This window comes from Schistocerca cancellata, chromosome 1, assembly GCF_023864275.1.
Source record: "Schistocerca cancellata isolate TAMUIC-IGC-003103 chromosome 1, iqSchCanc2.1, whole genome shotgun sequence".
Lineage (NCBI taxonomy): Eukaryota > Metazoa > Arthropoda > Insecta > Orthoptera > Acrididae > Schistocerca > Schistocerca cancellata.
In genome coordinates, this window is record NC_064626.1 from 482,195,894 (window position 1) to 482,220,867 (window position 24,974).

A 24,974-nucleotide genomic window follows, 5' to 3' on the forward strand; every position below is an offset into this window, starting at 1 on the left:
TCGGCGTACGTCTCTCGGTATCATCATTGATCGTTGTCCACTCAAAATGGCTATGCTCAGTCCTGCAAGTCCTGAAAACCCTATTGATGTTGGTCCAATAAATTATAAGTTAAAACACATTCGTGACTTCTATCTTGCGGTGAGCTATTTAGAGGTTGACATCTTATGGAGACCTGTCCTCACCATGAAATTCCTGAAGACTCGATGGGAATCAATCTCTTGCCCGAACCTCGTTGAAAGAGAATCGCTGCATACAACCTGGACGACAGATTGGTTCAACATCAGTCTTAGGATTTTGCCGATACGCGTAGCGTCCTCGTGGTATAAGGTAGGAAATAACTTGATTCCAACGAACGAACGACTTTTGCATATCTACATCTACATCTACATCTATACTCCGCGAGCCACCTTACGGTGTGTGGCGGAGGGTACTTATTGTACCACTATCTGATCCCCCCTTCCCTGTTCCATTCACGAATTGTGCGTGGGAAGAACGACTGCTTGTAAGTCTCCGTATTTGCTCTAATTTCTCGGATCTTTTCGTTGTGATCATTACGCGAGATATATGTGGGCGGTAGTAATATGTTGCCCATCTCTTCCCGGAATGTGCTCTCTCGTAATTTCGATAATAAACCTCTCCGTATTGCGTAACGCCTTTCTTGAAGTGTCCGCCACTGGAGCTTGTTCAGCATCTCTGTAACGCTCTCGCGCTGACTAAATGTCCCCATGACGAATCGCGCTGCTTTTCGCTGGATCATGTCTATCTCTTCTATTAATCCAACCTGGTAAGGGTCCCATACTGATGAGCAATACTCAAGAATCGGACGAACAAGCGTTTTGTAAGCTACTTCTTTCGTCGATGAGTCACATTTTCTTAGAATTCTTCCTATGAATCTCAACCTGGCGCCTGCTTTTCCCACTATTTGTTTTATGTGGTCATTCCACTTCAGATCGCTCCGGATAGTAACTCCTAAGTATTTTACGGTCGTTACCGCTTCCAATGATTTACCACCTATGGCATAATCGTACTGGAATGGATTTCTGCCCCTATGTATGCGCATTATATTACATTTATCTACGTTTAGGGAAAGCTGCCAGCTGTCGCACCATGCATTAATCCTCTGCAGGTCTTCCTGGAGTACGTACGAGTCTTCTGATGTTGCTACTTTCTTGTAGACAACCGTGTCATCTGCAAATAGCCTCACGGAGCTACCGATGTTGTCAACTAAGTCATTTATGTATATTGTAAACAATAAAGGTCCTATCACGCTTCCTTGCGGTACTCCCGAAATTACCTCTACATCTGCAGATTTTGAACCGTTAAGAATGACATGCTGTGTTCTTTCTTCTAGGAAATCCTGAATCCAATCACAAACCTGGTCCGATATTCCGTAAGCTCGTATTTTTTTCATTAAACGTAAGTGCGGAACCGTATCAAATGCCTTCCTGAAGTCCAGGAATACGGCATCAATCTGCTCGCCAGTGTCTACGGCACTGTGAATTTCTTGGGCAAATAGGGCGAGCTGAGTTTCACATGATCTCTGTTTGCGGAATCCATGTTGGTTATGATGAAGGAGATTTGTATTATCTAAGAACGTCATAATACGAGAACACAAAACATGTTCCATTATTCTACAACAGATTGACGTAAGCGAAATAGGCCTATAATTATTCGCATCTGATTTATGACCCTTCTTGAAAATGGGAACGACCTGCGCTTTCTTCCAGTCGCTAGGTACTTTACGTTCTTCCAGCGATCTACGATAAATTGCTGATAGAAAGGGGGCAAGTTCTTTAGCATAATCACTGTAGAATCTTAAGGGTATCTCGTCTGGTCCGGATGCTTTTCCGCTACTAAGTGATAGCAGTTGTTTTTCAATTCCGATATCGTTTATTTCAATATTTTCCATTTTGGCGTCCGTGCGACGGCTGAAGTCAGGGACCGTGTTACGATTTTCCGCAGTGAAACAGTTTCGGAACACTGAATTCAGTATTTCTGCCTTTCTTCGGTCGTCCTCTGTTTCGGTGCCATCGTGGTCAACGAGTGACTGAATAGGGGATTTAGATCCGCTTACCGATTTTACATATGACCAAAACTTTTTAGGGTTCTTGTTTAGATTGTTTGCCAATGTTTTATGTTCGAATTCGTTGAATGCTTCTCTCATTGCTCTCTTTACGCTCTTTTTCGCTTCGTTCAGCTTTTCCTTATCAGCTATGATTCGACTACTCTTAAACCTATGATGAAGCTTTCTTTGTTTCCGTAGTACCTTTCGTACATGATTGTTATACCACGGTGGATCTTTCCCCTCACTTTGGACCTTAGTCGGTACGAACTTATCTAAGGCGTACTGGACGATGTTTCTGAATTTTTTCCATTTTTGTTCCACATCCTCTTCCTCAGAAATGAACGTTTGATGGTGGTCACTCAGATATTCTGCGATTTGTGCCCTATCACTCTTGTTAAGCAAATATATTTTCCTTCCTTTCTTGGCATTTCTTATTACACTTGTAGTCATTGATGCAACCACTGACTTATGATCACTGATACCCTCTTCTACATTCACGGAGTCGAAAAGTTCCGGTCTATTTGTTGCTATGAGGTCTAAAACGTTAGCTTCACGAGTTGGTTCTCTAACTATCTGCTCGAAGTAATTCTCGGACAAGGCAGTCAGGATAATGTCACAAGAGTCTCTGTCCCTGGCTCCAGTTCTGATTGTGTGACTATCCCATTCTATACCTGGTAGATTGAAGTCTCCCCCTATTACAATAGTATGATCACGAAACTTCTTCACGACGTTCTGCAGGTTCTCTCTGAGGCGCTCAACTACTACGGTTGCTGATGCAGGTGGTCTATAGAAGCATCCGACTATCATATCTGACCCACCTTTGATACTTAGCTTAACCCAGATTATTTCACATTCGCATTCGCTAATAACTTCACTGGATATTATTGAATTCTTTACTGCTATAAATACTCCTCCACCATTGGCGTTTATCCTATCCTTGCGGTATATATTCCATTCTGTGTCTAGGATTTCGTTACTGTTCACTTCCGGTTTTAACCAACTTTCCGTTCCTAATACTATATGCGCACTATTTCCTTCAATAAGAGATACTAATTCAGGAACCTTGCCCTGGATACTCCTGCAGTTTACCAATATTACGTTAACTTTTCCTGTTTTTGGTCTCTGAGGACGGACGTTCTTTATCAACGATGATAATGTCCTCTCTGGTAAGCCGTCAGGTATTTTATCGTTTCGCCCAAGGGGGGGTCCCTCTAACCTAAAAAACCCCCGTGTGCACGCCACACGTACTCTGCTACCCTAGTAGCTGCTTCCGGTGTGTAGTGGACTTAGTGCAGCGGATTTATGTAGTCGTACGTCTCCAAATAAGATACGACATCGCTCTACTTGTGGAGGTCATATGGCAAACTGGTCTTGGATCAGGACACAACTGGCCATCCTTACTCGATCTTCTGTGGCTGCATACACTAAGGACATCATATTGCGCCCAGATTCTTCTTTCCTTCCACGGTCGAAAACACATACCGTTATGTGGTTGCTGGGACACTTCATTCATTATGTTGTAGAAGGCGAGGGGGAAGATCACATCAACTTCATGCAGTACATGATCATTGCCTACAGGACATGCTTGCGAATGTCTCGATGTCGAGAATTCTTCGCCAACATGTTGAATCTTGTTTTCTGTCTGCAAGGTGTTGGTTAATTTAATTTTTCTGATAGGTGTTTTTCTTTGTTATGTATATTCCCATCTGAGATGTCCTCTCCTAGTTTCCCTGCTCGTTTTGTTTTGTGCACTCACTCAGCATTGCTCCAGTTCTATTGTAAAATGTGTATAGATGAAGTATAGGTACACATGAGCGTCTACAATCCTTGCAATCAAATTGGGATTTTTCTTACTTTGCTATTTCGAATGTAATATGGTTTTGGTTTCCTTCTACTTTCAGATTCTATTACAAACTATAAAAATAAATTAAAAAACATAAAATAACAAAATAAATTAAAAACTACTTAAAAAGCATATAAAGATAGTTGTTGATACCTATGATGTGAGCTTGGTTTGTCGGCTTCGTTCTATGTTTATTATTATTATTATTATTATTATTATTATTATTATTATTATTCTATATATGACGGTAGTATCTGTTCCCGAAAGAACAGTTACCGTGGATGACCATGCAGCTTTCCTAGAAATGAAATGATAATTAAATGGACACCCTAGCTGCAAACAGGCGTTGATGTACTTCATTGGAGACATGTTGAAAATGTGTGCCCCGATTGGGACTCGAACCCGGGATCTCCTGCTTATATGGCAGACGCTCTATCCACGTGAGCCACCGTGGGCACAGAGGATAGTGCGTCTGCAGGGACTTATCCCTTGCACGCTCCCCGTGAGATCCATGTTGTGAATTGGCAGGAGCCAATTCACGGAGTTTGGAGGAAGCCGAAAGGCACGCGTTTAAGCTCACGCAGGCTGGCGTGAGGTCTGGAACAGGTCAGAGAAGTAAGACTAGCAAAACAGGAGGTAACTGGTAGAATACTTAACTCTAATCCACAATTGGTGAACATCTCTCTTGACTGTACATGTTTTACAATCTCAATATTAACTGGTAATGGCGCCTTGCTAGGTCGTAGCAAATGACGTAGCTGAAGGCTATGCTAACTATCGTCTCGGCAAATGAGAGCGTAGTTGTCAGTGTAGCATCGCTAGCAAAGTCGGCTGTACAACTGGGGCGAGTGCTAGGACGTCTCTCTAGACCTGCCGTTTGGCGGCGCTCGGTCTGCAATCACTGACAGTGGCGACACGCGGGTCCGACGTATACTAACGGACCGCGGCCGATTTAAAGGCTACCACCTAGCAAGTGTGGTGACTGGCGGTGACACCACAATCCACATTCCCAACATGTCCACACCACTACATTCGTAGTGCGCCTAATAGATGTTTGCCCATCATACTCATTACTCGTGGCAGATTAATCTACCAAGTCCCGTACGAGTTCGGGCATAGCGTGTGCTTTCACACAAGAAGGTCAATGTCCAGGAAGCCATATTTTAACTATATATTACGGTAGTACCGGTTCCCGAAAGAACAGTTACCGTGGATGACCATGCAGCTTTGCTAGAAATGAAATGATAATTAAATGGACACCCAAGCTGCAAACACCACGAATGTAGTGGTGTGGACATGTTGGGAATGTGGATCTCACGGGGAGCGTGCAAGGGATAAGTCCTTGCAGACGCACTATCCTCAGTGCCCGCGGTGGCTCAGATGGATAGAGCATCTGCCATGTAAGCAGGACATACCGGGTTCGAGTTCCGGTCGGGGCACACGTTTTCAACATGTCTCCAATGAAGTACATCAACGACTGTTTGCAGTTAGGGTGTCCATTTAATTATCATTTCATTTATTATTATTCTGTTACCATAATTGTTTTCTCCCATTTGGAGCTTACAATTACATGATGATTTGACTATGTTCTACTGAAGTGTAATGATAGTATCAAGTCATTCTGATAATTCAAGGGGTATGATTCTCACTTAGAGTGCGAGAGGTCCCGGGTTCGAGTCTCGGACGAGCCCTACTTTCTTCCTTCGCTTCGTTTTGTACGGCATCCGCGCATGTTCTTGAGTTCTGTTATCGCTATAAAAATTTCCCCAGGGTAAATCATTCCTAAAGACTTCAACGATGTTCTTCTGAGTGTGACCACGTCATGATAAGATAAAACGACCGATGTTTCGACGGATATAGCATTTAACCTACAACGTGGTATAGTTAGTCTGATGTAGGCTGCTTGCGATTATATCAGAAATTTTGGTAGTTACATAACAAAGCTTACGCTTATATACTTACAAATATACCGTTCGCCAAGAGGCAGAATAAAGAAAACATATTAATTAAGGATGACGAACTAAATACGAGAGTTTAAACTGGCGGTTTACAAAGATAAAATTTGCAATCAGTCGCTTTTTTAATTTGATGCGATTTATTGCACCATTAACTAGTTTTCGAATCACAGCAAGATCATCTTTAGATGGAGGTGTTACGGGTATTTTATATTCTGGATCACGTTCTTCTGGACGCTACGGTCGTCGAGATAGAATTTTTCGTGATCCCCATGACAAATTCATTCTGATACTTTGCAGTTTCACGTCCTGTCACCGGCAACTCATTAGGGAGGCAACTCAGGATCGAATGTGACAAGGGTGGTGCAGGAAGTACGCCCTATTCTTTTCAAAGCAACGATCCCATCATTTACCTTACTTCGTTAAGGAAAATCCTAAAGACGGACAGGCCGAGATTTGAACCCCACTCCACCCGATTGCTGACGTAGTGCCTATACCACTGCGCCATCTCGCGAAACAGAGAGAGAAAGAAAAAGAGTGAGAGAGACGGAGCAAGGGTGAGGTAGGAAAAGGAAGCAAGAAAGTGTTCAACGATGTCATGTGTGTAGTGACACTGTAGAATAACATCTTTTTATTACCTTGTGACAGTTTGGAGGAAGGGTACTCATGATTTTAGTCTTCAGACGGAATGCACAAGTCTTGGTCTTCGAAAAGCTTGTACATGGCCGGTGAATCTACGGCTTTCGACAGCTGCTTTCCTGAGCATGATAGTCTGCAGAAATGGGTCTCTTTCTGGCGGAGCGTGGTTATTTGTACAGAAATTTATTCAATAAAGAATTGCTTCTAGCAAATTTCACTCCATTACCATACACAAGTGACCCTAGAGCTTTTAATGACGTGCTGTTCCACTTTTGGAACGCATGGCATGGGTTCGATCAGATTTCTACACAAATCCTGCAATTCCCGTAAATTACTGGCAGCTGATTTGCAGAGGTGGAGTTGGCGCCCGATAGCGTCGCAGATATGTCACACAGGTCAGTTAGGCGAATTTGGGGCAAGATATTATTCACTGTCATGCTCTTCAAAACCAATGTACTACGATTCTAGCCTTGTGAGATGGCAGTTATCCTGTTGGCAGATATCACCGCCTTGGGGTACATGCCGAGCGTACAGAAATACAAGTGGTCCACATTAAAACTAAATTAAATAAAACACCGACCGAACAAGACATGAAGCTCCAATGGTACCGACATACCGTCATGTCATCCTCGGCCCACATGCGCCAATGGATGCAGATATGGAGGGGCATGTGGTCAGCACACTGCTCTCCCGGCCCTACGTCAGTTCACAATATCAGACCCACTACTACTCACTCAAGTAGCTCCTAAGATTGCCTCACAAGGGCTGAGTGTACCCAGCTTGCCAACAGCGCTCGGTCGTCCGGATGGTCACCCATGTAAATGCTAGCCCAGCCCAATAGCGCTTAACTTCGGTGATCTGAAGGGAACCGGCGTTACCACTGCGGCAAATCCGTTGACGGACAGCAATAATCTTCCCGTAAAGTTCTGAGGTGTGGGGTTGATCTGTTATTCTGTTATTATGCGCAACGGATTAATCTGAGATGTACCCTTTATCCTACGGCTCCTGCAAGATGCAATTTCCACACCCACACTACTGCATAAGTCAGACAGATGTTCCTAACGTTCTAAAGAGAAATGTCTGAAAAACTTACAGCAATAAATATCTTATGGAGTCGTCTGCTCTAAGGAAATGACACAAGAATTCACAAAATTTCTTATCTAACTAGTGGGATACTTGGGTACTGGAGTAGTGCTAGTTAGTGTAAGAAAAACATGAAACTAACGATAGTTATTATTTATTTTGCAAAAATTCTGAGAAATCACAATCGCACTTTTAGTTATGAATTGAACAAGTTATATCCTGATTCTTTTTGGAATGTGAAGTTACCTCTCAAGGATAGGATTCGCTAATGAAATTTCTACACAAAGTTTAAGATAGTTGTTGACTTGGCAGAATGCCTGAGAGGCGCGCCTACTCAACTTGAATAATTATCCTTTAGAATGTTGCTAGGTACGGTCGAGGCTGTTGCGTGTGAAATGCAGTTAAGTGTACTATTGTGGAGGAAATATGGGGCTCGCTATAGCTGTCACGCACAATACCATAAGCTGCGATGACTGCTGTCTGCGCCACTCGCTGCTGACAAATATGATAACTCTCGTTCTATCTGGATTGACCTTCGCCAATCAAACTCTCCGTATGCCTTGATGAAGTCAAGGATTCCTATTCGCCCCTAGTCTAATTATTGGCGTGGTACACTGGTCAGATAACCAGTCCACCGCGATGGCACTCAAAATTCGCTTGCAGGCGTTTAACTATAACTCTGTCCGTTCGCACCGCACAATAAGTGTGTCGGCCAACACAGTGAACAATGCTTAATCGCAAGGACTCAATATAGAGTAGCACTTCAATTCGCTCTCGACAGAGGTGCTCTCCCAGTGAAGTACTGAGGAGAGGCTTGCTCCTCACTCCAAGAGCGACAATGGAACAGCGCCTCTCTACATCAGATGTGAAGGGGTATATCTTTCGGACTCTTCCATTACCCCTTCAGCTCAAGGCGTCAGAAATATCATCTGCCTATCAGCATTGCTCTTCTAAAACGGAAGAATGACCTTTCGTTTAAGGCGGCCAATCCGGAAACCTGTAGCTTTGGCGTTTGCTGTCTCCCTGTGAAAATCTCTGAAACTGCATGCTATGTGTAAAGAATACATAGGCTGGCCGCTCCCACACAATGTAGCGGAATTTGCTTTTAAGCCGAACATGGGGTTGTTCCCCCCTTTCACTCGGGCCCACGCTGTCTGCTACATGGGTGGTCACCGGCCGACATAGGCTGGGTCGTCCTCTGAAGGGACCGGCGTCCCGTTGTGCAGTTTCTCTACTGAACTAAAAGCTTCTGTGACCATCATGTCTGGAATGTATGTGTGTACACCAACCTTGAGTATTTCAACCACGGTGCACCTACTTGTTAATTGCATATTGTTTACATGAATTCATACAACATTGACTTTATCTTATCGAGTTTGGGTTCGAATGAAGCGTCTTGATGTGCGGAATATGATTGTGATGGCAGAATATGTAAGCAATGAAGGTCAGGAGACCACAACGTCTTACAAAGTTAGTAAAAATACAGTCTTGATGGCACAGTCATTTATTGAAAATACAACCGCACTGTTATGTAGCCGTGATATAGATATAGCGTCTTTTATTACTAATCAAAACGTCTTTGGTCCCGTGTTGGAAAGCCGCCACCGCTTAAATCTTGATTAGTAAACAGCACTCGTGGCCGACGACATCCGGCATAAGAAGTCACTCTCATTCTGCCAACGGCTTTGTCAAAGAGAGCGGACGATCGGACAGATGTTGAGGGCACTCTCTTATTCTGGGGGTGGGAAACTGCCACTAAAAGCGGAAGAGTCAGCAATGATCAACGGTACGGACAGGGTGAAGGCAATGGAAGCCACTTCTTTAAAGACACGTAGCGTGTATCCACAGCACATGTGACGTCTAATTAAGAAAGTGTCATAATGATCCCTCCATTGGCAAAAGATTCCGGATCTCCAGGAGGGGACTGCCAAAGGGAAGGTGACCAAGAGAAAAAGATTGAATAACCAATGAAAGGATAATGTTCTACCGGTGGGAGCGTGGAATATCAGAGCTTGAACGTGGTAAGAAAGCTAGAAAATCTGAAAAGGGATATGCAAAGGCTCAATCTAGATATTGTAGGAGTCAGTGAAGTGAAATGAAAAGAAGACAAGGATTTCTGGTCAAATGAGTATAGGGTAATATCAACAGCAGGAGAAAATGGTATAACGGGAATGGGATTCATCATGAAAAGGAAGGTAGGGCAGAGTTTGTGTTACTGTCAACAGTTCAGAGACGGGGTGGTTCTTATCAGAATCTACAGCAAACGAACACCGACAACGATACTTCAGGTATACATGCCGACGTCGCATGCTGAAGATGAAGAGAGAGAGCAAGTACATGAGGATGTTGAAAGGATAAAACAATATGTAAATGGTGATGAAAATCTAATAGTCATGGGGGACTGGAATACAGTTGTAGAGGGAGGGGTAGAATAAACGGTTACAGGAGAATATTGGCTTGGGACACGGAATGATGGGAAAGAAAGACTAATTGAGTTCTGTAATAAATTTCAGCAAGTAATAGCGAATACTCAGTTCAACACTCATAGGAGAGGTATGTATACTTGGAAAAGGCCGGGTGATATGGGAAGATTTCAGTTAGATTACATCATGGTCAGACAGAGATTCTGAAATCAGATACTGATCGTAAGGAGCAGATATAGTTGTGATGAAGAGTAGGCTGAAGTTTAAGACATGTCAGGAAGAAACAATACACAAAAAAGTGGGATACGGAAGTACTAAGGAATGACGAGAAACGCTTGAATTCTCTAAGGCTATAGATACAGCAATAAGGAATAGGTCAGTAGGTAGTACAGTTGAAGAGGAAATGCCTTCACAGAAGTTGAGAAGGAAAACGAAGGTACAAAGAAGGTAACTGCGAAGAAACCATGGGTAACAGAAGAAATACTTCAGCTGATCGATGAAACACTGAAGTGTAAAAGCGTTCAGCGAAATTCAGGAATACAGAAATACAAGTCGCTGAAAAATGAAATAAATAGGAAGTGCAGGGAAACAAAGACGAAATGGGTACATGAAAAATGTGAAGAAATTTAAAAAGAAATAATTGTCGGAGGGACTGACTCAGCATATAGGAAAATCAAAATAACCTTCGCTGAAATTAAAAGCTAGGGTGGTAACATTGACGGTAACGGAAATTCCACTATTAAACACAGAGGAGATAGCGGATAGATGGAAAGTACATTGAAGGCTTCTATGAGGAGGAAGTTTGGACTGATGTGATAGAAGAAGAAACAAGAGTCAATGTAGAAGAGTTAGAGGATCCAGTTTATAATCAAAATTCAAGAGAGCTTTGGAGGGATTAAGATCAAATCAGGCAGACAGGATTGAAGACATTCCACCAGACGCTCTAAAATCATCGGAGGGAAGAGGCAACAAAACGACTATCCACGTTGGTGTGTAGAATGTATGAGTCTGGTTGGCTCAAATGGCTCTGAGCACCATGGGACTCAACTTCTGAGGTCATCAGTCCCCTATAACTTAGAACTACTTAAACCTAACTAACCTAAGGACATCACACACATCCATGCCCGAGGCAGGATTCGAACCGTAGCGGTCGCGCGGTTCCACACTGTAGTGCCTAGAATCGCTCGGCCACTCCGGCCGGCATGAGTCTGGTGATATACCATGTGACTTTCGGAAAAATATCATCCACACAATTCCTAAGACTGCAAGAGTTGGTAAGTGCGAGAATTATCGCACAATCAGCTTAACAGCTCACGCATCCCAGCTGCTGACAAGAATAATGTATAAAAGAATGAAAAACAAAATTGAGGATATGTTAGATGACGATCAGTTTGGCTGTAGGAAAGGTAAAAGCACCAGAGAGGCAATTCTGGCGTCGCGGTTGATAGGCAAGGAGAATTCAAGACACGTTCATACGATATGCCGAAATGGAAAAAGCGTTCATCAATGTAAAATGGTGCAAGATGTTCGAAATTCTGAGAAAAAGCTATAGGGTGCACGGGTAATAGTATGTAGAAGAGCCAAGAGGGAATAATAAGAGTGAAAGACCAAGAACGAAGTGCTCGGATTAAAAAAAAAAAAATGTGTGAGAGAGGGTTGTGGTCTTTCGTCCCTACTGTTCGATCTGTACATCAAAGAAGCAATGATCCAAATAAATGAAAGGTTCAGAAGTGGAATTAAAATTCAAGGTGAAAGAGTATCAATGACGAGATTGCTGATGACATTTCTATCTTGAGTGAAAGTGAAGTAGAATTACACGATATTGTGAATGGCGTGAACAGTCTCATGAGTGCAGAATATGGATTGAGCGTGAATCGAATGAATCGAAGAAACCCGAAAGTAATGAGAAGTACAGTGATGCGGCCAACGAGAAACTTAACATCAGGATTGATGGTCTCGAAGTAGTTGAACTGAAGGAATTCTGCTTTCTAGGCAGCAAAGTAACGCATGACGGATGGAGCAAGTAGGACATAAAAAGCAGACTAGCACGGGGAAAAGGGCATTCCTGGCCAAGAGACGTCTACTAGTACCAAATATAGGCCTTAACCTGAGGAAGTAATTTCTCAGAATGTACGTTTGGAGCACAGCAGAACAGAAGAGAATAGAAGCATTTGAGATGTGATAGTACAGATGAAAATCGAAAATTAGGTTGACTGACAAGGTAAGGAATGAGAAGGTTCTGTGCGGAATCGAAGTGCTCTTATTAAAAAACGTGTAGGACAAGGATTTAGTCTTTCGTCTCTGCTGTTCAATCTATACAGCAAAAAAGCAATGACGGAAATAAAATAAAGATTCAAGAGTGGCATTAGAATTCAAGGTGAAAGGATATCAGTGATACAATTCGCTAATGACATTGCTATCCCCCGTGAAAGTGAAGAATTATAGGATCTGCCGCATGGAATGAACAGTGTAATGAGCTCAAAATATGTTTCGAGAGTAAATCGAAGTAACACGAAGGTACGAAGAAGTAGTAGAAATGATGTGGTAAGGTCCTATGGGACCAAACTGCTTCGATCATCGGTCACTAGACTTACACACTACTTAATTAAGTTAAACTAACTTAAGCTAAGGACAAGACATACACCCATGCCCGAGGGAGGCCTCCAATTTCCGACGGCAGGAGCCGTGCGAACAGTTGCAAGACACCTAAGACCGCGCGGCTACCTGGCGCGTCACCAGAAATGAGAACAGCGAGAACGTTAACACAGGATTCGTAACCACGAAGTAAAGGAATCCTGCTGCCTAGGCAGCAAAATAACCCATGCTAGACGGAGTAAGGAGAACGAGACCGTCATTCCTGTCCAAGAGAGGTCTACAAGTATCGAACATAGGCCTTAATTTGAAGAAGACATTTCGGAGAATAAACGTTTGGAGTACAGCGTAGCATAGTAGTGAAACATGGGCTATGGAGAAACCGGAACAAAATAGAATCGAAGCATTTGAGATTCGTTTCTGCAGAAGAATGTTGAAAATTAGGTGGACTGATGAGGTAAGGAATGAGGAGGTTCTCCAGAGAGTCGGGGAGGAAAAGATGGAAAACATTGACAAGACCTCTGTTAAGACGTCAGGGAATAATCTCCACGATACTACAGAGCTGTAGAGGTAACAACTGTAAAGGCCAACATAAATTGGAATACATCCAACAAATTATTGAGGACATAGGTTGCAAGTGATACTCTGAGATGAAGAGATCGACACAAGAAGGAATTCGTGGCGGCAGCATCAAACCAGTCAAAAGACTGACGAGTCAAAAAAATAAAATAAAATAAAATAAAGTAAGAAAGTGCCTCGTCGCAAAGAGGTTGTCCGTCATGACCATCAGTCACAGTGCCGTATACACCGGTCTCTAAATGCTGTTGACGAGCGTTGCTGCCTTTGTGTGTCTCCGCCTACTCATATAGCAGCAGCTTCGATGGAAAAGATGATAGCCTCCGTAGAGTATTACAGAAGGGAGATTTCTGTGAGTGAAGGGCTGTTGTGAAGAGAGATTACGCACCGTAATATGTTTTGTGTAGGGATTTGAAAAAAAAAAATTATATATCAGAACAGGGAAGACCTGCTGACAAATAAATCTTTAATAAAATTATAAACAGCCGACCAGTTGCAATGGATAAAGAAATTCTTTACCTAGGTTTCGACAAATATAAATTTGTCTTCTTCAGGAGGTAACAATTTTACATTAGTACGGACTAGTGTACCATCGCCGCTTTTACAATTGTCGGCATAGATCCATGTGTCAAAACTAAAATATAGCCCTAGAATTAGGGTTTGTCACGTTAATATAAAATAGCTCATGGATCGGTTGTGAGCTCTGCAAGCTTTATATTTGTCGAAGCCTAGGTAAAGGATTTCTTTATCCATTGCAACTGGTCGGCTGTTTATAATTTTATTACGTGAAACCATTGCTGTTGTGCAGCTATGTTAAAAAAGTCTTTATTAACTGCAGGTTTCGATCATGTACTCATATTCAACCAACATAAAATTATTTACGAGGGACTATATAGCAATGTTCTTACTGTGGCGTCAAGTAAAACATTGATAAAGTTTTTTATTCTCCATAAACCGCCGTAATCAGGTTCCAACCTTTAGGAAAATAATTATGACAGTGTACAAAGGGCAGTTAGCTTTTTTAGTGTATTTTACTATTGTTTTTATAATGCATTTTGTTATTGAAGGCAATGGAGCGGAATGGCTTTTACGTTGCTAGTCATTAAAATTGCAACACCAGGAATAATAAGTAATAACGTAATTTTACGTAGGCGTACCGTACTTAAACAGTGTTGTAGGTAGGGTATTTAAATTTATAGTGGTTTGGGGTTTACAAGGTGTGTAGCAGGGAGAGCTGCCGCCTCTGGCAGCAACAACGGATCTAAGCCGGCTAGTCATAGAGTCGAGATCAGCTTGAGAACAAGGTTTCTCGAGGAGACATCCGTATATGAAACATTCCAGATTTTCTTACCGCACCATATCTGTGTAAAACCTCGAGCTTTCAGCGATCAACATCATCTTCGTCGGAAGCAGCTGTCTGCCGTGATTGCTGTCGTGGGGCCAGTTGTAGCCCACAGACAGCTTACGACTGGCGGCATACGTCTTTATTACGTCCGCTGGCAGGTAATCCGCCAATATCCGGGCTGATGACCCCTCCAGTGCTCTTGCAGCAATGTAAAAAATTCAGCATATTTTTCTGTATATCTCAATATGGAGAGCCCGTTTCTACGCTCCACTAAGATCATAAGCGCTGTCCTTCTCGCACATTGTTATTGTCATCAAGTATATTCTTTGTTTGTGACACGTGCTCGGCAACTGCGAATTGTAACGTTCACGATTTTTTATGTGCCTTTGATATTGCGCACAGCGATCGGTAACGGTACGGATAGACTGAAAGATGCTATTGCTTTCGCACTCACAAGGAATCCTATAAAATCCGGTGACCCTGAGAAGCAGACCATCCTTAACCAGGCGAATTTACCTTCTTTACCTTCTTGGGTAGTCGCAAAATAGATCTTACGCGTCTTCTTTCCAGGGGCCTACGTATTTTGCTAGGTGTAGCACCACAGAAAGGGAGAAGAAAATTTCAATATTTTAGCTGTTTGTTTCTTGTAGAGCGTTGACTTAAAATTTCGCTTACCATAGCCTCCTTTCGGAACACGTACTCCAGAAGATTAATCTTGGAATCTGGTGGTCCTTGTCAGAAGCAGTTGTAATCCTGTATGTTATTGCGTTTAAAATACCTGGACTGTAATCTCTGTGGTGTCGCCCATTTGATTTACTTTCGACAAGCGTCTCAGAAAAAAGAAAAGATTTTCTTCTTTCTCTTTCTCGACAGTGGACCTTATATTCCAGTGATTGCTATTTATGTGATCCATAAACTGGAATAGAATTTCGGCGCTTCTGTGGCTGGACCATGTAAGTGTAATCAACGTATGTTATTTGATTAAAAATATCGGGACACCTGCATGTGATTCGTAATCGACCACTGTTTGATATGATAGGAGGCTCCTCCAGCGTGAAAGAAGGTGGGTAGTATTGCGTTGTCAGGAGAGAAGTAACAGCAGATGGTTTGGTCGGAAGAACTCAGCGGCTTCAAATGTGGACTAGCCACTGGAACTCATCTGAATAACAAATCTATCCGGAACTTTTCTACCATTCTAAAGCTGCCCAAGTTGACTGTTGGTCATTTCATAACATGTATCGATATACAAGCAGTAGGTGGTCGTCAAAGCGTGATGGAAGACAGTTTCAGGATGAAAGTGGTCTGCCAACAAGTTAAATGTGGCCATTACTGGAACTTCTGTAAATAGAGAGACAAAATCCAAGCCGATTAAAATATTGCCGGCCGGTGTGGCCGAGCGGTTCTAGGCGCTTCAGTCTGGAACCGCGCGGCCGCTACGGTCGCAGGTTCGAATCTTGCCTCGGGCATGGGTGTGTGTGGTGTCCTTAGGTTAGTTAGGTTTAAGTAGTTCTAAGTTCTAGGTGACTTACGACCTCAGATGTTGAGTCCCATAGTGCTCAGAGCCATTCTTTTTGATTAAAATATAAATTTTTGGAAACAGCAACAAGTCGCACTTAGTAGTATTTTTGTTTACCGAGTCACTCTTCAAATGAACTAGAGCATCATTAGAAGATACTGCTGCGCTAGTGTCAGTAATAGTCGAGGGAAAGGGAAATTTTATCAAAATTCAATGATGGCGCGGTTGGTCGATGAAATCTGGGGCCACTGGCAGAGAGTGGAAACAGACAATAGCCAGCAAGCGCGGACCTGCGATGGTGGTATTGCACACACGAGTTGTTTTGAGTGGATCAACAACGAGGCAGGAAACTGCAGCATTCCTTGAAGTTATTGCAATGTATGAGGCGGGGCACTAGGCCAGAGCCAGGAGGGCTGATGTGTGGGAATTTATCCCTGCCATATTTTCTGTCTCTCTCTGACACTACATCAGAAGCAAGGGGAAAACCAGTGCAAATAGATGGGCAATTTTAGCTAGAGAGGGAGCGTGCCAGGTCAGTTGAGCATCGGGATGGACCTGTGCTGGTCTACGCTTATAGGGGCCAGTCTGGCAGCAAAGTTATAAGTGTGCGGCATAAGCTTGTACTTTGTTTCTATGTGCTTGTTCGGGCTACATTCCGCCCCTGGGGACACAGCATCAGGGCAGGATGGAACGGCAGACTGGAACTTGGAGATCACACGGTCTGCCTGAAAGAGGGCAGAGACAGCGGTCTGCAGTGGGTCCAGGAGGGGCTCGGTTCCTTTTCAGTCTATGGGTCACGTTCGCTTCGCACCTTGTGTACTGGCGTCCTGGCGATGCGTATGCTGCGCGAGGCGCAGCAGCGCTGACACAGCGCCAAAGATGGTGGAGGGCGTTGCCATCCAGCAAGCACCACTAGTGGCAAGTTGCAATACCACATAGCGGAGGGCACAAGTTCGAGTCCGGTCCTATCCTGGGAGCAGCGGCGGCCCAAGTGCTACAGGTAATCCACCTTCGTCCCATGGTCGGACAGAGCAGGCCAAATGGGGCGGAGGGGGCTCAGGGACTGTAGCAGTCTCCGGAATCTCGGGCAGCAGCACGGCACAAGACATGACGCATCGGCGGGCGGCGACCGGGGAGAGCGCAGCTGACTTCCAGCTGAGCGGCCTTGATGATACCAGTAGCAGCGTTGGCATACCAGGAGTTTCTGCACCGGCTGGACTTGAGGGACAGCGTTGCGGGCGGCATGTCAACAGTGCCCTGCACCCATTGAATACTGTAAATTAGCTGAATAAAGAAATGCTACCAAATGCTGCTGTATCACTCTGCACTGCCCCTTGACGCTCTTGAGCTTGCTCGGTCTCCTGGCGAAATACGGCGCAGAGGGTCCAGGCTTCAGCTCAGCCATCTGGAGTCCCGGGTTTGACCCCCAACCTCATAACAATACACTGTAAAAGATACAAGCTGAGATGATATGGAAAACTTTTGTTGACATTATGTAAACTACATATTCTGTCCTCTATGGTGGCTTAAGTTTAAAGTTGGCTGACAGCACTAAAGATTAAACTGGCTGTACTATGGTTCCTTAATTTACCTTCAATGTATGTTCCAAGTGTAGTACTAAACGATGACACTGACAGCGCCTAAGATTAAATTGATTATAGAACAATACTTTCAATGTCCATGGTACAGTGCGCCCAAAGATAATTTACAACTACAGAAAACGAAAGTTACATTTTAATCACCTCTTTTATGGACGTGTGTATAGTCGTTTCATTTCTGTACATATCTGCTTATCTACCAAAAAACATCTGTAAAAATTGCATGTTTCGAAATACATATTTAACATCTCTTTACAAATATGCTCTCGAAATTACCATTTAAAAAAATATATTTCTTGTTAGGATAATGCGGTAGGTATTATATTTTGGCCGCCTATCTACAGCATCTCATCAAATAACTGAAAGAACCCATGTAAAGTAAATTCGTTTAGTTCGTTTAATAAATTTTGCGCATTTTCTTCTTTTCTTCGAACGTTTCCAGTTCTTCAAAAACGTTTAATAGAAGACATTTGTCTGCGGTGTGAATAATTTTCATACTACCTTGAATCTCATCTAATGTATGTTTAGTTGTACTCAAACTTTCACCCAGTGCCGTATGATCTGAATTTAAATTACAATATTCCTTACAACGTATTTTAAATGCTCTTCCAGTTTTGCCAATGTAAGTGCTCTGACAATTTTGTCAATTCATTTTATATACACCTAAATTACTTTATTTATCCTTATATACATTTTCTGCCTACTAGTAGGTGTTTAAGGGAGATCCTAATTCGAAATGCAGCTTTATCTTTGTCTTAGGGAACATCTCCCAATACAGCCTGTTGTAGAACCTTTGTATGTGAGTGTAACATACCTTTTATTTTCTGCTAGCTTACCTATAGTACTGTTTTTCTTTCATTTAATATTTTTCTGTATAGTGTGGTACCAATTTCATCATATCCCGTTTTTGATACGTGTTATTTAATTCTATCTTTCTGATTGTCTCTAGCACTGTAGCCCTGTCTTCGTCTGTGTATGGTAACTGTAACATTCTGTGTAAAACTAAATAGAAATATGCTTTTTTGCGCTGGAATGGATGATATGAATTATTCCCAATAATTATTCCGGCTCTTGCTAGATTAAAATATTGTTTGAGCCAACTTTAGTTTGTTTGATTTTATCAATGAACGTTTGAGAGTTTTTAATATGATGTTGAGTGGCCAAGTATGGGAGTCATTAGCCTGGTTAGGTATCTGTCTGTCCTGTAGTGGTATGTCCAATAGCACTAACAACAGGTCCCAATGACACTCCGTTTTTGTGGACTTTTGGTAAGGAATAGAGCCTGGTAGGTCTAGGAGCCCGATCTTTGAGGTTCTTCAGGGCTTCAGTAAACTTATCTCCTCCTTACAGGAAGCATTACACTATCTTCTTACAAGCAAACAACATCCAAATGCGAATTTAGAATGAAAAATTCGCTACGTAATTTTTCTTTGTATAGTAAACGCAGGTGCCATTACTCCTGTTAACTTTGTACGCTTGCAATGAAATCCTAAAAGTTTGCATATGAAAAAATGTAGTAGGTGAAAGCGGATGAATAATCGAAAACGGTTACTCTCACACATCCCCAGTAACTAAATCCAAAACCCGTTGTGCATAATACAGCTGTAGTCTGGCTACTTTCTCTATACCAAATTATTTAAATGTAAAAAATAAAATATAAACCACTTCAATGAAGTTTAATTGCAAATATCACTTAGATACGTCTATACACGACTCCCCACCACAGGCGGCGGGGAACCATTATACATTTTAACAGTTTTCTGAATGTTTATGCCTTAGGGATGTCTTTGCCAGTACTCGTCGCATGTACGCCGAACATATTGTATCAAAGTCTTCGGAAGTTTGCTTTTACCTGTGTCTCCACATAACAGATTAGGTTCTTCACTACTCGTAGGTAATGCTTTTAAAGTGCCAGTTAAGTGGCAATCGTAATAATTGTCATTGTCATCATCACCATGCTGGAAACATCTGATTCCTACTATGACTGACATTTCCTCATTATTACTTTTCTTTTTCTTTTACCTGGCTGCTCGGTAAGACACCCACGTACAGCTACGCCATTCTTGCTCCCCAACCCAGTCTGCTTTGCCGGCCGTTGTGGCCGAGTGGTTCTAGGCGCTTCAGTCCGGAACCGCGTGACCGCTACGGTCGCAGGTTCGAATCCTGCCTCGGCCATGGATGTGTGTGATGTCCTTAGGTTAGTTAGGTTTCAGTAGTTCTAAGTACTAGGGGACTGATGACCTCAGATGTTAAGTCCCATAGTGCTCAGAGCCATTTGAACCAGTCTGTGTTTCCTTTCATTTCTTGCTTTCTTCTTTATTCGAACTTGTTCCAGCTTCTTTTTCAGTCATTACATATTAATGCGATGAAATTCTGCGTCTTAAAACTGTTATATTCAGCAAAAAATCCATAGAACGACACAATTACAGGTTTTAATAACATATTAAGACAAAATAAATCAGTAACAACTGTAACCTTAACTAATCATGTATTATGCGTCTGCTGAAAATAAACTGGCCTGTTTTATGTGCTTCGCATCCAAGCATTCCAGAGTTCAAATGGTGCCTGTCTACCTGTTCCTGTTTGTTACTTTAACAGGAATCGGGTAAGAGCAGCAGTAGTCTGAAGTCGTCAAGTTTATCACAATCTTCAAATACTGAATGCGAATGATCATCCGCTCTGCACAATTACCCAATTACCGCTTAATCTAATTGCTAATTAAACGTTTATTACATGCCGACTTCATGGTGTTAAATTTTTAATAGCTACAAATTATATCATTGTATTTCAATGTGGAATGCGTAATGCATTTAATATTGACGGCAGTAGCACAGGATGGATTTTACTTTTCTTACATCGCAGTCAGAATGTTTCCGTACAGATTATTGTAAATAATTTTCATATCTAGATATGATCAGATGAACTAAACAGGCAGCTAAATAAGATTTATTTAGTCGGCAGCTCTTAGCGGTTCTGTGGTAACCTCCCCCCCCCCCCCTCCTCACTCTCAGCACCACATCGATTCTTTGATTCTTTAAAGAATCGAACTTCCATGTATGAAACAGCTTCAAACATCTGATGACTACACAAATGAGTTACTGTGTTTAATACATGCCATTAAGGATGTAAGCGAGAAAAAGTTTACAAAAGGTTTGAAATTATATTTAAACTTTGGTGGAAGTTGATTAGTGCTCTCATTCGTAAATACTGGAAGAAGATATTTAGGGTACTTTACGAGACGTGAGTATGCCTCAAGGCATTCGCGTAGTTTCTAATTGTAACGCTTCTCTTGCTGTTTTAAACTGCTAAAATAATATTGTACCTCTTAATGAATAGATTTAGACAGAATTTTAAATTTTGAACTTTGGTCAATAATTATGTGAAATACTGAAAATCAGATTTTATATTGGCTTTTAGCGTACCTTACCCAGCGGTCAGCGGCCCTGTAGATTTTGCGCTGCATAAACATGTCTCCACCGCATTGTGTATGTTGCTGCTTCCTCCAAACTGACTACATGCAGAGCTTCCGCACCTTTCTTTGCCTCATCTTTTCATCTGTTTCTTGGCCTACCTGAGGGGTCTGTTTACTGTATTGAGGACAATGAAAGCTTGCCTCGGAAGTTGGGGGTCCGGCACTCGAGTCCTCCGGTTTTTGATGATGTAAAACGTTGGGCTGGTCCATGATCTCAAAAATTTCATTATTCTTTCTAGCTCTCAAAGTATCTCTGTCTCTCACCGGGCCCCAGGCTCTTCTCATCGCCTTTCTTTCAAATGTTAAAAACTATTGAGCCTCCATTTTAATTGGTGTCCAACTTTCTTAACCGTAGAAGACATTGGAGCGTATAGCATTTATATTTTCATTTTCGGAGAATATGATGTGGCTTATGAGTTGAACATATCTCTGAGGGCAGAAATTTCTCCGTTTGCATCCATGGGTATTTGATTACAACAATTATACCATCTCCCCAGGTACCTGAACTGATCAGTAGTCCTGAACGTGTGTCTATCAACTGTGAAGTGCTCTTGTGCATATTCAATACTGCCTACTTGCATATGTTACGTTTTTTGTTTATTGATGAGTACCCCTTACTTTACTAGCTGCTGTGGTGACCCTTTTATATATCTCCCCAACATGTTCAACCTCGCTCATTAAAACTATGTCGCCTGCGTAAGCAAATATCTGAAACGTGCTGTCTTCCATTCGTTGCCCATTATAGTCTTCAGCTTTACTCTCTCTTCAGGGTGATGTTAAACAGTACGTATGACAGTGCACCTCTCTGTCATAATCTAGTTCTATTGGCGGAAGGTTGTTAGTATGCAGCCGGCCGTGGTGGCCGTGCGGTTCTAGGCGCTTCAGTCTGGAACCGCGAGACCGCTGCGGTCGCAGGTTCGAATCCTGCCTCGGGCATGGAAGTGTGTGATGTCCTTAGGTTAGTTAGGTTTAAGTAGTTCTAAGTTCTAGCGGACTGATGACCTCAGATGTTAAGTCCCATAGTGCTCAGAGCCATTTTGTTAGTATGCTTCACAACATCTTACTATCGCTCTCGATTAACTCATACGTAGTATAATTATCTCATTGAGCTTATTTGAGATTCATAACTCTTTCAGGATTTTACATAAGCAATCTCGATCAACACCATCATAAGTTGTTTAAAAATCTGTGAACCATACCTAGAGTTTTCCATCTCTTTCCAAATATTTCTCAAAAATGTACCTAAGAGCAAATACATTATCAGTAGTTGAACGGTATGGGCGGAATTCACTCTGACATTCTCCCAAGATATTTTCTGCAAATGGTTTCAGCTTTTCTAAAATAACTATAGAGAGGGGCTTGTTTGCCACTTTAAGTAAACTGGTAGAGCAGTCCATCTTGCTTCCTTGCTTGTATAATGGACAAATGACAGTTGTCTTCCAGCTATCCGGTAAAGTCAAATGGGTTGAATGTATTTGCACAGCTCAGTCTGTAATCTGCTTCCTCCATGCTTAAGTATTTTTGCATAGACCATAATATCCTCCACTGACGCTTTGTTGCTTTCCGTCTTCCGTATGGCTTTCACTATGTCCTCCAGCGTGATATGAATCTCTGTCTCATTTGTTTCCTCTTAGCATTCAGTGAAATGTAACTTTGGGTTAGGCTAGTTGGGTAGTCGCTGAAATACTCTTTCCGTCGCTCTAAAACAGATTCAGCATCCGAAATCGTGTTTTCATTTCTGTCACTGATGTACTGAGTGTTTCCCACACTGAAAAAATCTGATATTGTCCGAGTTTCGGCTGTTCAATTCCACATTTTCAGGAACTTTTTATGTAATTTCTCTTTTCAGTTTTCAGTACTCTTGATGTTTCTCTAGATATTTTTTCTTTAGTGTTAGCACACTGGACTCGCATTCGGGAGGACGACGGTTCAATCCCGCGTCCGGCCATCCTGATTTGGGTTTACCGTTATTTCCCTAAATCGCTCCAGGCAAGAGCCGGGATGGTTCCTTTGAAAGGGCACGGCCGACTTCCTTCCCCGTCCTTCCCTAATCCGATCAGACCGTTGACCTCGCTGTTTGGTCTCTTCCCCATACAATCCAATCCAATCCAATATTCAGCGTTTCATTATCTATATCCTGTAGCCATGACTCACGTGCTTTCTTCCTTCTCTTAACTACATATCTGCATCCTCATTATACCATCTTATTTTTCCTTTTTTCCCTCTCTACCCATAACTTCATTCGAAAGGTGTGTCACGGCTGTCTTCACTGTGTGCCATGCCTCCACGGCATCATCACCATCTACGTTTTTAGTTCGTCGAAAGTCAAATTCTTTATGTTTTGCCTCACTTTGTGTTTTTACCATGTTAAACTCAGGGTTTCCACTCTTTCTTCTCTTACCAAACCTGCGCTTTTCTATGCCTGGTTTTGCTTGTACCAAGAAATGATGAGTTCTACTCTCCGCTCTCCGTCGGGCTACGACATCTTTCGCTATTTTCCTCTGCTGCATTACATCATCTCATTGACAGTTTTTCCGTCCGGTGAGCGCCAGGTTCCTAGATGAATTTTTTTATTTTGAAATGTTGTAGAGCTCATAATCATGTTCTTTGTAGAGGTAAATGTTATCATCCTGAAGTCGTTAGCTTGGTTTCTGAGTGCAAGCTGTCCTTTCTTATGGTGGGAGAATAGATATTTCCTTTGTCTATTTTGCCATTAAAATCTCCTAGTCCACGTAAGATCCTTTTCGGGGCTCCTTAAACACGATTTAGCTCTTGATAAAACTTTGTTTTTCGCCATCTGTCTTGTTTTCAGCAGGGCCATGGACACTAATGAAGGTTGCGTAATAACTATTCTGTGAGACAGCACTGTATGACAAACGCTTGTTCATAGCTCTGAACTGCTTCACTTGATTTGCCAGTTTCTTACTGATGGCAAAACCTATGCCAAATTGTCTTTTAGATCATCCTCCATTGAAAGTTATAGTGTTTCTACCTGGTTCGCGTACTCCTTCGCCTCTCCACCTGGTGTCCTACAACGCCGCTACATCTTTCTTATAACGCGTTACCTCCGGTGCTGCTGCCGAAGGAGCCCCTGGACAGCTGAGGCTTTGGACGTTAGAGGTGTCTATGACATCTAGTATCCAAGGCTTATTGATTGATTTTTTTAACATGCTAAAATTTTCTGGTGTAAGGTTGCAGCACGTCCAAATGCGCCAACGACCATCCAGTAGTTGTTATCCATGGTGGAGAAGTGGAGTGTCCTGCCACAAGAACTCCTTACCAACCATGTGGCCAGCTTTGGAGCACAATCCAAAGTATGCACTGCCGTTCGTGGTGATCACGCACCATATTAAAAACCATGTCCTGCCTTTTGTTCTATCGACAGGACCAACATGAATCGGGGTGACTTCAGTGAAATTTTTATCTTTGATTAGCAGTGTCGTTTCTGTTTGTCTCACTACGTATTCTGTACTATATGGTACACACTGCTGGGGTAAGGTTGGGAGTGGAGCGACTGGGAAAAGTAGGACTCAACATCATTCGTATCAAAATATTTATTAATATTCCTCAAGAAAAGTAATTTTACAAATTAGGTCACAGGATGTTGAAGTATTAAGACAAAACCATCTCATTAGATAAAACAATATAAGAATAACTGCTGATAATCGATAAAACAATGTTTTCAAAGGTTCATGAGGTTTAAGCACAAAACTCAACATGTCCCAAATACCGTAGCAGCAGCAAGGTCATAATCCAAAACTAATTTCATTTTTCTCACAAAATCATACCCCAAAAGGGCGGTCAGTGCTTAAGCCCTCCGCCACCAACACCTCATGGGCCAAGAAAAATCACCGCACACGACAACA

The 24,974-nt window shown here is 42.3% G+C and overlaps 1 pseudogene; it reads right to left on the reverse strand.

Moving 5' to 3' along the window:
• Positions 1-7,284: 7,284 nt before the first annotated feature.
• LOC126095260 (5S ribosomal RNA) lies at positions 7,285-7,402 on the reverse strand (annotated as a pseudogene).
• Positions 7,403-24,974: the final 17,572 nt, after the last annotated feature.